Here is a 13,918-nt window from a genome sequence, read left to right as displayed (position 1 = left end):
GAAAACTGGATCTCCTCTTTGGGTAGCCTTATATATTTCCTGCCTACGTCAGCGCTGCCTCGCCTGCCTTTTCCCCCTCCCTCTTCCAGGTTTAGGATAACACTGACAAAAGAGCGCCTCCTACAGGCAAGAATCACAACTTTCCACAACTGGACAGCTCGGGATTTTCCCAGGTTAAACCAACGGCTCCTACAAATGTACTTTTGGAAGGCACTAAGTGTTCTAGCAATTCCCTTGGATCACTGAGGGTGAATCAAAGAAGAAAGAGAGAGGGAAGGAGAAATAAAGAAAGAGAGAGAAAGAAAAGAAAGAAAGAAAGAAAGGAAGGAAGGAAGGAAGGAAGGAAGGAAGGAAGGAAGGAAGGAAGGAAGAAAGAAAGAAAGAAAGAAAGAAAGAAAGAAAGAAAGAAAGAAAGAAAGAAAGAAAGAAAGAAAGAAAGAAAGAAAGAAAGAAAAACAGGGAGGGAGGAGGGAGGGAGGGAGGAAGGAAGGAAGGAAGAAGGAAGAAAGGAAGGAAGGAAGGAAGGAAGGAAGGAAGGAAGGAAGGAAGGAAGGAAGGAAGGAAGGGGGCGCCCTGGTGGCTCAGTTGGTTGAGCGTCTGCCTTTGGCTCACGTCATGATTCTGGGGTCCTGGAATCGAGTCCTATGTCGGGCTCCCTGCCCAGCAGGAAGCTTGCTTCTCCCTCTGCCTCTCTCTCTGTGTCTCTCATGAATAAATAAATAAAATCTTAAAAAAAAAAGAAGGATGACAAGAAAGAGGGAGGGAGGGAGGAGAAGAGGGAGGGAGGGAGGAGAAGAGGGGGGGAAGAAGGAAGGAAGAAAAAAGAAAGGAGAGTTTATTTTCCTAACCATCTCCTTCCCCAAACTCACTTAACCTTTAAAATAAAACCCAAAAAGCAGGAGAAATAGTGGTCAGCCATTTTCACTCTCAAAAAACTGCATGTGCAAATAAAATTTTAAGGCAGAAAAAGGGGAGGGAGAGCTGGACTAAGAGCCCTTTTGGAGGTATTTGCAGAGAACACATCAGCCGACAAAACTGATTAAGTCTTTGGCCTCACATCACATTCAAGTGCAGCAGGAAAGAGACTTTGAAGACATTAATTCTAAGAATAAAAACAATACCTTATATGCCAACTACCACGTGTGAGGCACTATTTTTTCAATTAATCATCCCAAATCTCTAAGATAATTACTATTAGCATGACTCCTCTTTTAAGATGTGAAAACTAAGACATAGAAAGTTTAAGTAATTTGTCCAAGATTACACTGTGAACCAGCGGGAAAGCCAAAATTTAAACCAGCAAATCTAACTCTGAGTCACTACACTATAATTCATTGAGCTAATTCAAATGTTCAGGGCTCTGAGAAGTGCAGAATCTTAGAAAGATATTTTATCTCTGAAAAAAAGTAAGATTTATGATGCTTTATTAACAAATATATTAAAGTGCCATTTTCATGTCCTTGGCATCATCCAGAGAACTTCTATGTTTAAGAAAAACAAGCCCTATTACTCAGCCATAAAAATGAATGAAATCAGGGCTCCTGGGTGGCTCAGTCAGTTAAGCATCTGCCTTCGGCTCAGGGTATGATCTCAGGGTCCTGGGATCGAGCCCCGCATCGGGGTCCCTGCTCAGCGGGGGAGGCTGCTTCTCCCTCTCCCACTGCCTGTAGCTCCCCCTGCTTGTGTGCTCTCTCTGTCTGTCAAATAAATAAATAAATAAATCTTTAAAAAAACGAATGAAATCTTGCCATTTGTGAAAACATGGCTGGACCTAGAGGGTAGTATGCTAAGTGAAATAAGTCAGAGAAAGACAAATACCATGTGATTTTTAGTTATGTGTAGAATCTAAAAACCAAAACAAACAAACGAAACAAAACAGTAACAGACTCTTAAATAGAGGAAACTGTTGGTTACTAGAGTGGAGGTTGGGGGACACCTAAGATGGGTGAAGGGGACCAAGAAATACAAACTTCCAGTTATAAAATAAATGAGTGATGGGAATGTAATGTGTAGCATAGGAAATATAGTCAATAATTTTGTAATCACTCTGTATGGTGACATGGTAACTAGACTTAACATGGGGATCGTTTCATAATGTACAAAAGTATCAAATCACTATTACGTACACCTGAAACTAATGGGCTATTGTATGTCAATTGTACTTTAATTTTCAAAAAACTTACAACTTAAAGCATACTATGGGCAGAGCAGTTTAATCGATTTAGTAAACCGTTCAAAAGATACTCCTCGTTGGTCCTGGAAACAAGTGTGAAAAACCCGATTGTGGCTTTGAGTGATGGGGAAACGATTGTGTGGGTATGACTTCTATAAAACCCCTACAGACAGACATGAGCACCGAGATAGGAAGTTCCATTTATTTTTGGAGTGTATGCCATTTGGAAATGTTCTTTACTACTACTAATAATAAATAAATGGTTCAGAGAAGAAAGAAAGAAACAAGGACAGACAAGTCCTAGTGGAGATGGTTGCACAAACAGTAAGTGTACTTAATGCCGCTGAATCGTATACTTAAACATCGTTTGAACGATAAATTTTATGTTACGTATATTTTGCCACAATTTTTTTTTGAAAGATAAAGATACACAAGCCCTAAGTCTTAGTCTTCTATTCAATTCCTTGTGGCATTTCAGAAGGTAGTTTGGCAAAACTACCACTCCTCACCCTGTTCATAAAGTACATTAGCTATTTCAACTTTGATGCAACAATATTAAATATTTAGCAAGCCCTTCCTCTGTGTACAGCACAGAATTGGGCACAATTAGAAAGGAAAGGTGAATAAAACACGTCTGCCTTCAAATAATTATGACCACTCCCATTTCTTGGCCCCTTCTTTTCTGAAGAACTGTCTAAAGTCAGTGTTATTAGCTATAGTCAGTAGATGAGGAAATCAAAGTTCACGGATGCAAAGTATCTTGCCATCATCCCAAAGCTAGGAAGAGATGGGGATTCTAGGTCTCTCTGATTCCAGATCCCACGCTCTCGATCCCAAGGCTACGGCTGCCTGTACCTCCATGTGCCGTGGCGCCGTAACCACAGGGCAGGGTGTGGTGATTCCGCAATGAGGCTTCACCTAAGTGCCACAGGAGACCCAGGAACACATCTTCACCTAAGATGCCTTGGAGGAGGAGGAGGTATTTGAGCTAAGCTGGGGAAGTAGAAGTAGAATAGAGATACATGCAGTAAAACTTCACCTTTTATCCTAGTACTCAGTGGAAACACTCAAACCAAGTTAACGGAGGTGAGATGGAGCGCCATTTTATTTGTATTCAGTATTTCATACTTCTTCCAATTTAGAGCACAGTAACTGAGGACATGCTGATGGCATGTTGAGAGTGGTGGAAAGAATAAACATTTCTTACAGCATCTTTCCTGATTGGTTGCCGTCAACTGCGTCTACATGAAGAGCCAGTCAAAACCTATATAGCCTTTTACAAGTGGTGAGAGTCTGCCGCTGCCCTGGTGACTAAAGGGAAATACTGGATTGTTTCTCTTTAGTTCCGCCTTCAGAGTGGCTGGTGGTGGTAGTAGTAGGCTTTCCTTTACATCCAGGCTTTGGTCCAAGTTCTCCACCCTCAAAGTTTATAAAGGGGAACTTGATAAGTGTATACTTGTGAATTTAAAAAAAATGGACACGAGTGACGGGGAAGATGGGTATGCCAGCTAGAGAAGAGCTCTGTGCCTTGAAATTTTCAGTCCCACCCCCGGTCCTGAAGTAGCAGGTCCTCCCTACTCCCTCACTCCACACCTTATCCACACACTCCAGACCCTGCCAGAACCAGTTTTATTCTCAGTATATGGGAGCATGGTGAAGCCAAGAACTGAAGGGGAAGACTCTCTTGGGTAAGGATCCCCGCAGAGATGTCCAAATAGTGAACTGGCAAGAGATTGTAGCTAGACAAGTAAAGTGTGACCCATTTTGGATTCACTATACTACAAAGTGATCTGTTTTAGCATGTTTCTTTTCTTATTACAAAATTCATAATAGAAAAGGGGGTGAACTTCCAATATTTAATGTGGAAAAGCTGAAAGATGGAGAAACACACAGTCACTTGTAGTCTATAACTACCTTACAATTTTAGTATATAGGGGCACCTGGGTGGCAGAGTCAGTTAAGGGTCTGACTCTTGGTTTCAGCTCAGGTAGTGATCTCGGGGTGGTGAGATCGAGCCCTGCGTCAGGCCCCACACCCTAAGTCGGGCTCCACTCTAAATGTGGAATCTGCCTAAGACTCTCTCTCCTTCTCCCCCTACCCCTTCCCCCCAACACACTCTCTCTAAAATAAATAAATAAATCTTTAAAAAAATAAAATTTTAGGGACACCTGGGTGGCTCAGTCGGTTAAGCATCTGCCTGCGGCTCAGGTCACGATCCTGGGGTCCTGGAATCAAGTCACACCTTGGACTCCTTGCTCAGCGGGGAGCCTGCTTCTCCCTCTCCCACTCCCCCTGCTTGTGTTCCCTCTCTCACTGTGTCTCTCTGTCAAATAAATACATCTTTAAAAAAAAAAAAGGAAGAAAGAAAATTTTAGGGGCACGTGGGTGGCTCAGTCAGTAGGCTTCTGACTCTTGATTTTACTCAGGTCTCAGAGTCATGAGACGGAGCCCCACGTGGAGCTCTGCGCTCAGTGGGGAGCTTGCTTGAGATTCTCTTTCTCCCTCTCCCTCTGCCCTTCCCCCCACTCAATGCTCTCTCTGTCTCTCTAAAATAAATAAATAAAATCTTTAAAAAGAAAAAGAAAATTTTAGTATATATCCTTTCACTTTTCTATGTGCATATTATTTGCCAAAAATTGAATTGTGCTGTACAATTTTCTTTTTTCACTTAATAACACACACATATTTTTCTCCATATCATTAAATGGTCTTTGAAAACATGATGTATGGAATGCCTGGGTGGCTCAGTTGTTAAGGGTCTGCCTTCCAGCTCATGGTCCTGGGATCGAGCCCCGCTCGGGCTCCCTGCTCCGCAGGAAGCCTGCTTCTCCCTCTCCCACTCCCCTGCTCGTGTTCCCTTTCTCGCTGTGTCTCTCTCTGTCAAATAAATAAATAAAATCTTAAAAGAAAAAACATGATGTATAGTGGCTACATGATATCCCCTTCCATGGATGTACCATATTTTTTAACCAATTTCTAATTATCAGACATTTAATATGTTTCCAATCTTTTGCTATTGTGAACAATGCTGCATAGAAGATAGTTATAGATAAATCTTGGCACATATTTTAATTATTTTCATTGGATGAATCCAAATGTAGAATTAGTAAGCTGATCTTTAAATCCACCCTTCCCCAGTCTGTGAACACTGAAGGTCTTCCATCTTACTTTCTTATTTAGGTGAGTTTGGGACAAGAAGCTAGGTAAATCTGAAGTAACAAAAACCTCAAAGATATTTCCTAAAAGAGTTTATTTAATAAACTAACATTAGATTGTCTAGGAAACTAGGTGGATGTGGTTAAAAGAGTAAAATATATTTTTTAAGGTTTTATTTATTTATTGAGAGAGAGTGTGAGAAACAGCAGGAGAGGGGAGAGGAGAGAGCTTGAGCTCAGCACAGCAGGGGGAGCAGCAGGGAGAGGGAGGGGGAGAAGCAGGCTCCCCACTGAGCAGGGAGCCCAATGTGTTGGGGGGAGCTTGATGCGGGGTTCAATCCTGGGACCCTGGGATCGTGACCTGAGTCAAAGGCAGATGCTTAATGACTGAGCCACCCAGGTGCTCCAAGAGTAAAGTATTTTTAATGCTGTGGGTTTTTTTTAAGATTTTATTTCTTTATTTGAGAGAGAGTGTGAGAAACAGCAGGAGAGGGGAGAGGGTCAGAGGGAGAACCACACCTCCCGCTGAGCTGGGAGCCCAATGTGGGACTCGATCCCAGGACTCCAGGATCATGACCTGAGCCGAAGGCAGTTGCTTAATGAACTGAGCCACCCAGGCGCCCATGTATTTTTAATGCTGTTTAAAGAAAATCAAAAAATAATTCAAAATGTGACAGAGACCTAAATGTAAGAGCTAAAATCATAAAACTCTTACAAGAAAATATGTGTAACTCTTCATGACCTTGCAGTAGGCAATAGTATCTTACATATGATGCCAAAACTTTTAAGCAACAAAAGAAAAACAGGTCAGTTTTGGACATCATCAAAATATACACATTTTGTGCTAGAAATATACCCTACCCAGAAAGTGAAAAGAAAACACCTAGAATGGAAGAAACTATTTGCAAATCTTATATCTGATAAGAGACTAGTACCCAGAATATATAAAGAATAAGTACGGGGCACCTGGGTAGTTCACTCCGTTGAGCTGAGCATCTGCCTTCAACTCAGGTCATGATCTCAGGGGTCCTGGGATTAAGCCCTGCCTGCATCAAGCTCCCCCCCACACATCGGGATCCCTGCTTAGCAGGGATCCTGCCCCTCCTGCCGCCTGCCACTCCCCTTGCTTGTGCTCTCTCTGTCAAATGAAAAATAAAAAATCTTAAAAAAAAAGAATAATCACACCAGAATAATAGAAAGACAATCAGTTAAAATGGGAAAGGATTTGAATAGATGTTTCTACAGCGAAGATATACAAATGGCCGCTATGCATATGAAAAGATGTTCAACAACATTAGCAGTCATTAAGGCAATGCAATCAAAACCACAATGAGATACCACTTCATACCCAGTAGGGTGGTTATAATAGTTTAAAAAAATAAAAAGACATGGGAGCCTGGGTGGCTCAGTTGGTTGGGCAACTGCCTTCGGCTCAGGTCATGATCCTGGAGTCCTGGGATCGAGTCCCGCATGAGGCTCCCTGCTCAGCAGGGAGTCTGCTTCTCCCTCTGACTCCCCCCTCTTGTGCTTTCTCTCTATCTCATTCTCTCTCTCAAATAAATAAATAAAATCTTAAAAAAAAAATAAAAAATAAAAAGACAAAAACAGGGATGTGAAGAAATTGGAACCCTTATATGCTACTGGGGGGAATGTAAAGTGCTATAGCCACTTTGAAAAACAGTTTAGCAGTCCTCAAAAAGTTGAACATAGAGTTACTATATGATCCAGTAAGTCCACTGGACTTATATATACCCAAGAGAACTGAAAACATGTATCCACACAAAAACTTACATGAATACTCAGAACAGCATAATTCATAAAGGCCAAAAAAGTAGGAACGATCCAAATTTCCATCAGCTGATGAACAGATAAACAAAATGTGCTATATCCTATACAATGGAATATTATTCAGCAATAAAATAAAATGAAGTACTTATGTATTCTTCAACGTGGATGAACCTTGAAAACATTATGCTAAGTGGAAGAAGTTAGATACAAAAGGAAACGTACTGTATAATATGAAATATCCAGAATAGACGAATGTGTAGAGATAGAAAATGGATGAGTGTTTGTTCAGGCGCTGGGGAGAAGGGGAGAATAGGGAATGATGGCTAACAGGTATGGAGGTTCTTTTTAGGTAGATGAAAATGTTCTGAAATTAGATTGTGGTGATGTGCACAACTGTGAATATATATTCAGTGACTTGTACACTTTCAAAGGATCAATTTTATAAAAGGTGAGTTATATCTCAATGAAAAAATGTCACTATCAGATGTCACAAACAACCTTGTGATTGTTAACTGTGTGTCAACTTGACGGCTACGGGATACCCAGACAAACAGTAAACATCATTTCTGGGCATGTCTGTAAGGATGTTTCTGGAAGGGATTAGTATTTAAATCAGTAGACTGAGTAAAGAAAATCTGCCCTCACCAATGTGGGTGGGCAATATCTAACCCACTAACGGTCTAATAAACAGGAGGAAGGGCAAATTCTCTCTCTTTTTGAACTGGGTTGGTTATCTTCTTCTACCTTAGGACATTAAAGCTTTGGACTCCAGGAATTAAACCAGCAGCCCCCACTCCCCACTTCATCCCTGGCCCCACCCCCCACCACACTCTTATTTTGTATGCACTGGAGAACCTTGAAGGTTTCAAAGGAGGGAGGTGACAAAGCTGTTAGGGAGTTCTTCAGGTTGCCATGTATGAAGTAATTATAGAATTTAGAGGCTAGAGGCAAGATCAGTGAGAAAGCTATTATCATAGTTTAGTGGAGAGATAATGAAAGCAGGGGGAATTGTAATGATGGACATAGATAGAAAAGACATTAACAGGTACAGAACCAACCAATCTGGAAACTAGCTGGATGAAGAAACATAGGAAAAGGTGGATCAGAGCGAAAATGATATTCTGGAGGTGCTGTTAACTGAAAGTGGAGACACAGGCAGAAAAGCAGATTTGAAATGGAGGTTTTGCTTATATTTGGAGTATACTGAGTTTGAATTCCCAAAGAGGAAATGAAGTGGAATGGAAATATTTTCCAGGAAGTTGCAGGGTGAGATTTGAATCTGAAGAGTCTGGACTAGAAATATCCAAAGCGTTAGCAGCATAGGAGTAGTAGCTGAAGCAACAAGGTTGTTAAAAGAGAACATATAAAGAGAGAAAGGAGGGATCCTTGTGCATGAACATATAAAGAGAGAAAGGAGGGATCCTTGTGCATATCCACATCTACAGATCTGGAGGAGAAAGATACTTAGAAGACTTGGCCTGGATAGAACTCTAGGGTGGGATACCCTGGAGAAGTAGGAAGGAGACAGTGACCCCGTGGAATCTCGCAACTACTAGTTTGGTAACTATGGTGCAAGTCACCCTTGGATCTTGTAGATTTGGCAGAATGGTTAAGGCGAGATCCAGATAGCAAGGAAGTATGGCGTAAATGCGTGAAAGGAGAGAGAGTATAGAGTAGAGTCTAAAACATGCGTAAGACAGTGGTTTGAGAGGGACCGGGGCGCCTGGGTGGCCCAGGCGTTAAGCGTCTGCCTTCGGCTCAGGTCGTGATCCCAGGGTCCTGGGATCGAGTCCCGCGTCGGGCTCCCTGCTCGGGAGGAAGCCTGTTTCTCCCTCTCCCACTCCCCCTGCTTGTGTTCCCTCTCTCGCTGTGTCTCTCTCTGTCAAATAAATAAAGTCTTTAAAAAAAAGAAAGAAAGAAAGAGAGGGACTTTATTTGATGGGGAGTCAGAGCTTGTTTTTGGACTGAAGGATCAAAACCAGAGAGAGAGAGAGAGATTAAAGATGCAAGACAGTTGAAATAATGAGACTGAGCTATGCCAGAAGAGGCACTAAGAATGGGATGGGAATCCTAGGTTTGGGGCAAGAAGTCCTTACCAAATAAGAAAGAAAAGATGTTACTTGTATCATCATTTAAACAGTGAAAAATTGTGAATAACTTAAATATGATACAAAGCATAGATACAAACATAACTACTTGAATGAAAAGATAGAACAGTATTAAATATTATGCCATTTATGTTTAAAATACATACCTTGTGTTTATATATTAAACAAACTGGACCCTTTTACAATATGTAATTTTTATTTTATTTTTTAAGTCACAATATGTGTTTTGTATACAATGAAACAAATAATACAATTGCATTATTTAAAATTCCCACCATGCTACCTGTATCGGATATATTGGTATACTCAATATTAAGCTCTAAATATAAAGATCAAAACAAAAGAATGAATACAGACATAGACCTTAACACCTTTCACAAAAAGTTAACTCTGGGCGCCTGGGTGGCTCAGATGGTTGAGCGTCTGCCTTCGGCTCAGGTCATGATCCCAGGGTCCTGGGATCGAGTCCCGCATCGGGCTCCTTGTTAAGCAGGGAGTCTGCTTCTCCCTCTCCCTCTGCCTTTCCCCCTGCTTCTTCTCTCTCTGTCTCTCCCGCAAATGAATAAATAAAAATCTTTATAAAAAAAAAGTTAACTCAAAATGATGATAGACTTAAAGCAAAATGCAAAACTCTGGTTAATAACATATGAAAGGCGTGCCTGGGTGGTTCAGTGGTTCGGCATCCGACTTTAGGTCAGGTCATGACGTCAGGGTCCTGGGATCTGGTTCCGCCTTGGGCTTCCCACTCAGCAAGGTATCTGCTTGTCCCTCTGCCCTTCCCACCACCCCCCCCAACTTGTGTGCAAGGGCACTTGCATTCTCTCGCCTCAAAAGAATAAATAAAATCTTAAAAACAATAACAGAGGGGAAAGTTTAGGTGAGCTTGGGTTTGCTGGTGATTTCTGAGATACACACTAAAAGCACAATCCAGGAAAAAAAAATAATAACTGTAGGTTGAATATCATTAAAATTACAAACTTCTACCATAGACTGGAAGAAATAATTTGTAAAACATATCTGATAAAGGGCTTATATCTAAAATATACAAAGAATTCTTTAAAAAAAGATTTTATTCATTTATTTGACAGAGAGAGAGAGAGTGCACAGCAGTACAGCAGAGGGAGAGGGAGAAGCAGCCTCCCAGCTGAGCAGGGAGCCTGATGTGGGGCTCGATCCCTGGGATCAGGATCAGAGCCGAAGGCAGCCGCTTGACCAAGTGAGCCACCCAGATGCCCTATATAAAGAACACTTAAGGGGCGCCTGGGTGGCTCAGTTGGTCAAGTGGCTGCCTTCGGCTCCGGTCATGATCCCGGGGTCCTGGAATCGAGCCCCACGGTGGGCTCCCTGCTTGGCGGAATCCTGCTTCTCCCTCTGCCTCTGTCAGCCACTCTATCTGTGCTCTCTCTATGTCTCTGTCAAATAAATAAATAAAATCTTGAAAAAAAAAAAACACTTAAAACTCACCAAGAGGGGCACCTGGGTGGCTCAGTTGGTTAAGCATCCGACTCTTGGTTTGCATTCAGATCATGATCTCAGGGTCTTTTTTTTTTTTTTTTAAAGATTCTATTTATTTATTTATTTATTTGAGAGGGAGAGCACATGAGAAGGGGGAGGGTCAGAGGGAGAAGCAGACTCCCTGCCAAGCAAGGAGCCCAATGCGGACTCAATCCCCGGGACTCCAGGATCATGACCTGAGCTGAAGGCAGTCGCTCAACCAGCTAAGCCATCCAGGTGCCCATGATCTCAGGGTCTTGAGATCAAGCCTGGAGTTGGTCTCTGCACTCAGCAGGGAGTCCGCTTAAAAATCTTCTCCCTCTCCCTCTGCCCCTACCCCCTGCTCTCTCTCTCTCTGCCTCTCTCAAATAAACAAGTCTTTAAAAAAAAAAAGTCACCAGTAAGAAAACAAATAACCCAGTTTAAAAATGGGCAAAAGATTTGAACAGACATCTCAACAAAGAAGATATATAGATTTCAAATAAGGATATAAAGAGATGCTCACTATCATGCCATTAGGTAATTGCAAATTAAAACGTGTTATCACTATACATCTATTAAAATGGCTAACATCCAAAACACTAACATCATCAAATACTGTCAAGGATGTGAAGCAACAGGAACTCTGCAAAATGGTATAGCCACTTGGGAATACAGTCTTGTGTTCCTTCCAGAGTTAAACATAGGCCTGCCATACGATTCAACAATTGTTCTCCTAAGTATTTACCCAAATGAGCCAAACACTTATACCCACACAAAAATCAACCTACAAATGTTTATCACCCCTTTTCACAATGCCAAAACTTGGAAGCAACCAAGATGTGTGTTAAACATATAGGTAGCTCAGATTTTTAAGTGTGCATACATTTTTAAACAATAATCAGAAAATTAAAATCATTTAGACAAATTTTTCTCTTAAACTTATAACATGCATAAACATTCTAAATATTTTAATCAGACAATAATGCATCAGTTGGACTGTGTTAGGAAAGAAGTATAAATCCTACATTTTTTCTCTCACATAAAAATCCAGACCCTGCCCTCATCCAAGAAGGCTCCTTCCTGCTCACCACTTAGCTATCCCTACAGTGTAGCCCCCCTCCTCACAGATGGCTCCAGCCAACTACATTCTGGTCAGCAAGATAGAGGAAGGGATGAAAAGCTGAAGGACAGGGGCACCTGGGTGGCTCAGATGGTTGGGCATCTGCCATCGGCTCGGGTCGTGATCCCAGGGTCCTGGGATCGAGTCCCGCATTGGGCTCCTTGCTCCTTGGGAGCCTGCTTCTCCCTCTGCCTCTCTCTGTCTCTCATGAATAAATAAATAAAAAAAAAAGAAAAGCTGAAGGACAATAAACTGCCTTTTTAAAATTTTAATTCTAATATAGTTGACATACAGTGTTCTATTAGTTTCAGGTGTACAATATAGTGATTCAACAACTCTGTATATTACTAGGTGCTCATCATGATAAGTGTGCTCTTAATTCCCTTCACCTATTTCACCCATCCCCCCACCTCCCCTCTAGTAGCCATCAGTTTGTTTCCTGTATTTAAGAGTCTGTTTGCCTCTTTTTTTCTTTGTTCTTTGGTTTTGCTTCTCAGATTCCACATGAGTGAAATCATATGGTATTTGTCTTTCTCTGACTTATTTCACTTAGCATTACACTCTCTAGATCAATCCATGTTGTTGCAAAGGGCCAGATTTCATTCTTTTTTATGAATGAGTAATATTCCACTGCATATATGTATATATACCACATCTTCTTTATCCATTCATCTATGGATGGACACTTGGGTTGCTTCCCTAACTTGGCTATTGCAAATAAAATGCTGCAATAAACATAAGGGTGCATATATCCTTTTGAATTAGTGTTCTTGCATTCTTTACGTAAATAGTAGAATTGCTGGACATATAATAATTGTTTTCAATTTTTTGAGGAACTTCCATACCATTCCCCACAGCAGCTACACCAGTTTTCATTCCCACCAACAGTGCACGAGGGTTCCTTTTTCTCCACATACTTGCCAGCACCTGTTATTTCTTCTTTTTTTTTTTACTTAAATTCAATTTAATTAACTTACGTGCATTATTAGTTCCAGAGGTAGAATTTAATGATTCATCAGTTGCATATAACACCCAGTGTTCATTACATCAAAGGCCCTCCTTAATGCCCATCACCCAGTTCCCCCATCCCCCCACTTTCCTTCCCTCCAGCAACCCTCAGTTTGTTTCCTAGAGTTCAGCGTCTCTTATGGTTTGTCTCCCTCTCTGTTTTCATCTTATTTTTCCTTCCCTTCCCCTATGTTCATCTGTTTTGTTTCTTAAATTCCACATGAGTGAAATATGATATTTGTCTTTCTCTGACTTACTTCACTTAGCACAAAACCCTCTAGTTCCATCCATGTCGTTGCAAATGGCAAGATTTCATTGTTTTTGATGGCTGAGTAATATTCCATTGTGTGTGTGTGTGTGTGTGTGTGTGTGTGTATATATATATATATATATGTATGCATATATATATATATATATGACATCTTCTTTATCCATTTATCTGTTGATAGACATCTGGGCTCTTTCCGTATTTTGCCTATTGTGGACATTGCTGCTATAAACTTTGGGGTGCATGTGCCCCTATGAATCACTATGTTTGTATCCTTTGGATAAATACCTAGTAGTGCAATTGCTGGGTCGTAGGGTAGCTCTATTTTAACTTTTTGAGGAACATTCCTTGTCTTCCAGAGTGCCTGCATTTCTTCCCTTTTTGATTTCAGCAACTGTGACACATATGAGGTGATATCTCATTGTGATTTTGATTTGTATTTCCCTCATGATGACTGATATTGAGCATCTTTTCATGTATCTGTTGGCCATCTGTATGTCTTCTTTGGAGAAATGTCTCTTCATGTATTCTGCCCATTTTTAATCAGATTGTTTTTTGGCTGTTGAGCTAAGTTCTTTATATATTTTGGATATTAACCCTTAATCAGATATGTCATTTGCAAATATCTTCTCCCGTTCAGTAGGTTGCCTTTTAGTTTTCTTGATTGTTTCCTTTGCTGTGCAGAAGCTTTTTAGTTTGATGTAGTCCCAATAGTTTATTTTTGCTTTTGTTTCCCTTGTCTCAGGAGACACAGCTAGAAAAATGTTGCTACACCCAATGTCAGAGAAATTATGCCTGTGCTCTCTTCTAGGATTTCTATGG

The sequence above is a fragment of the Zalophus californianus genome, chromosome 3 (assembly GCF_009762305.2).
Source record: "Zalophus californianus isolate mZalCal1 chromosome 3, mZalCal1.pri.v2, whole genome shotgun sequence".
Taxonomy (NCBI): Eukaryota; Metazoa; Chordata; class Mammalia; order Carnivora; family Otariidae; genus Zalophus; species Zalophus californianus.
The sequence above is the reverse complement of the archived record's forward strand: the minus strand, read 5'-3'. Positions refer to the sequence as shown.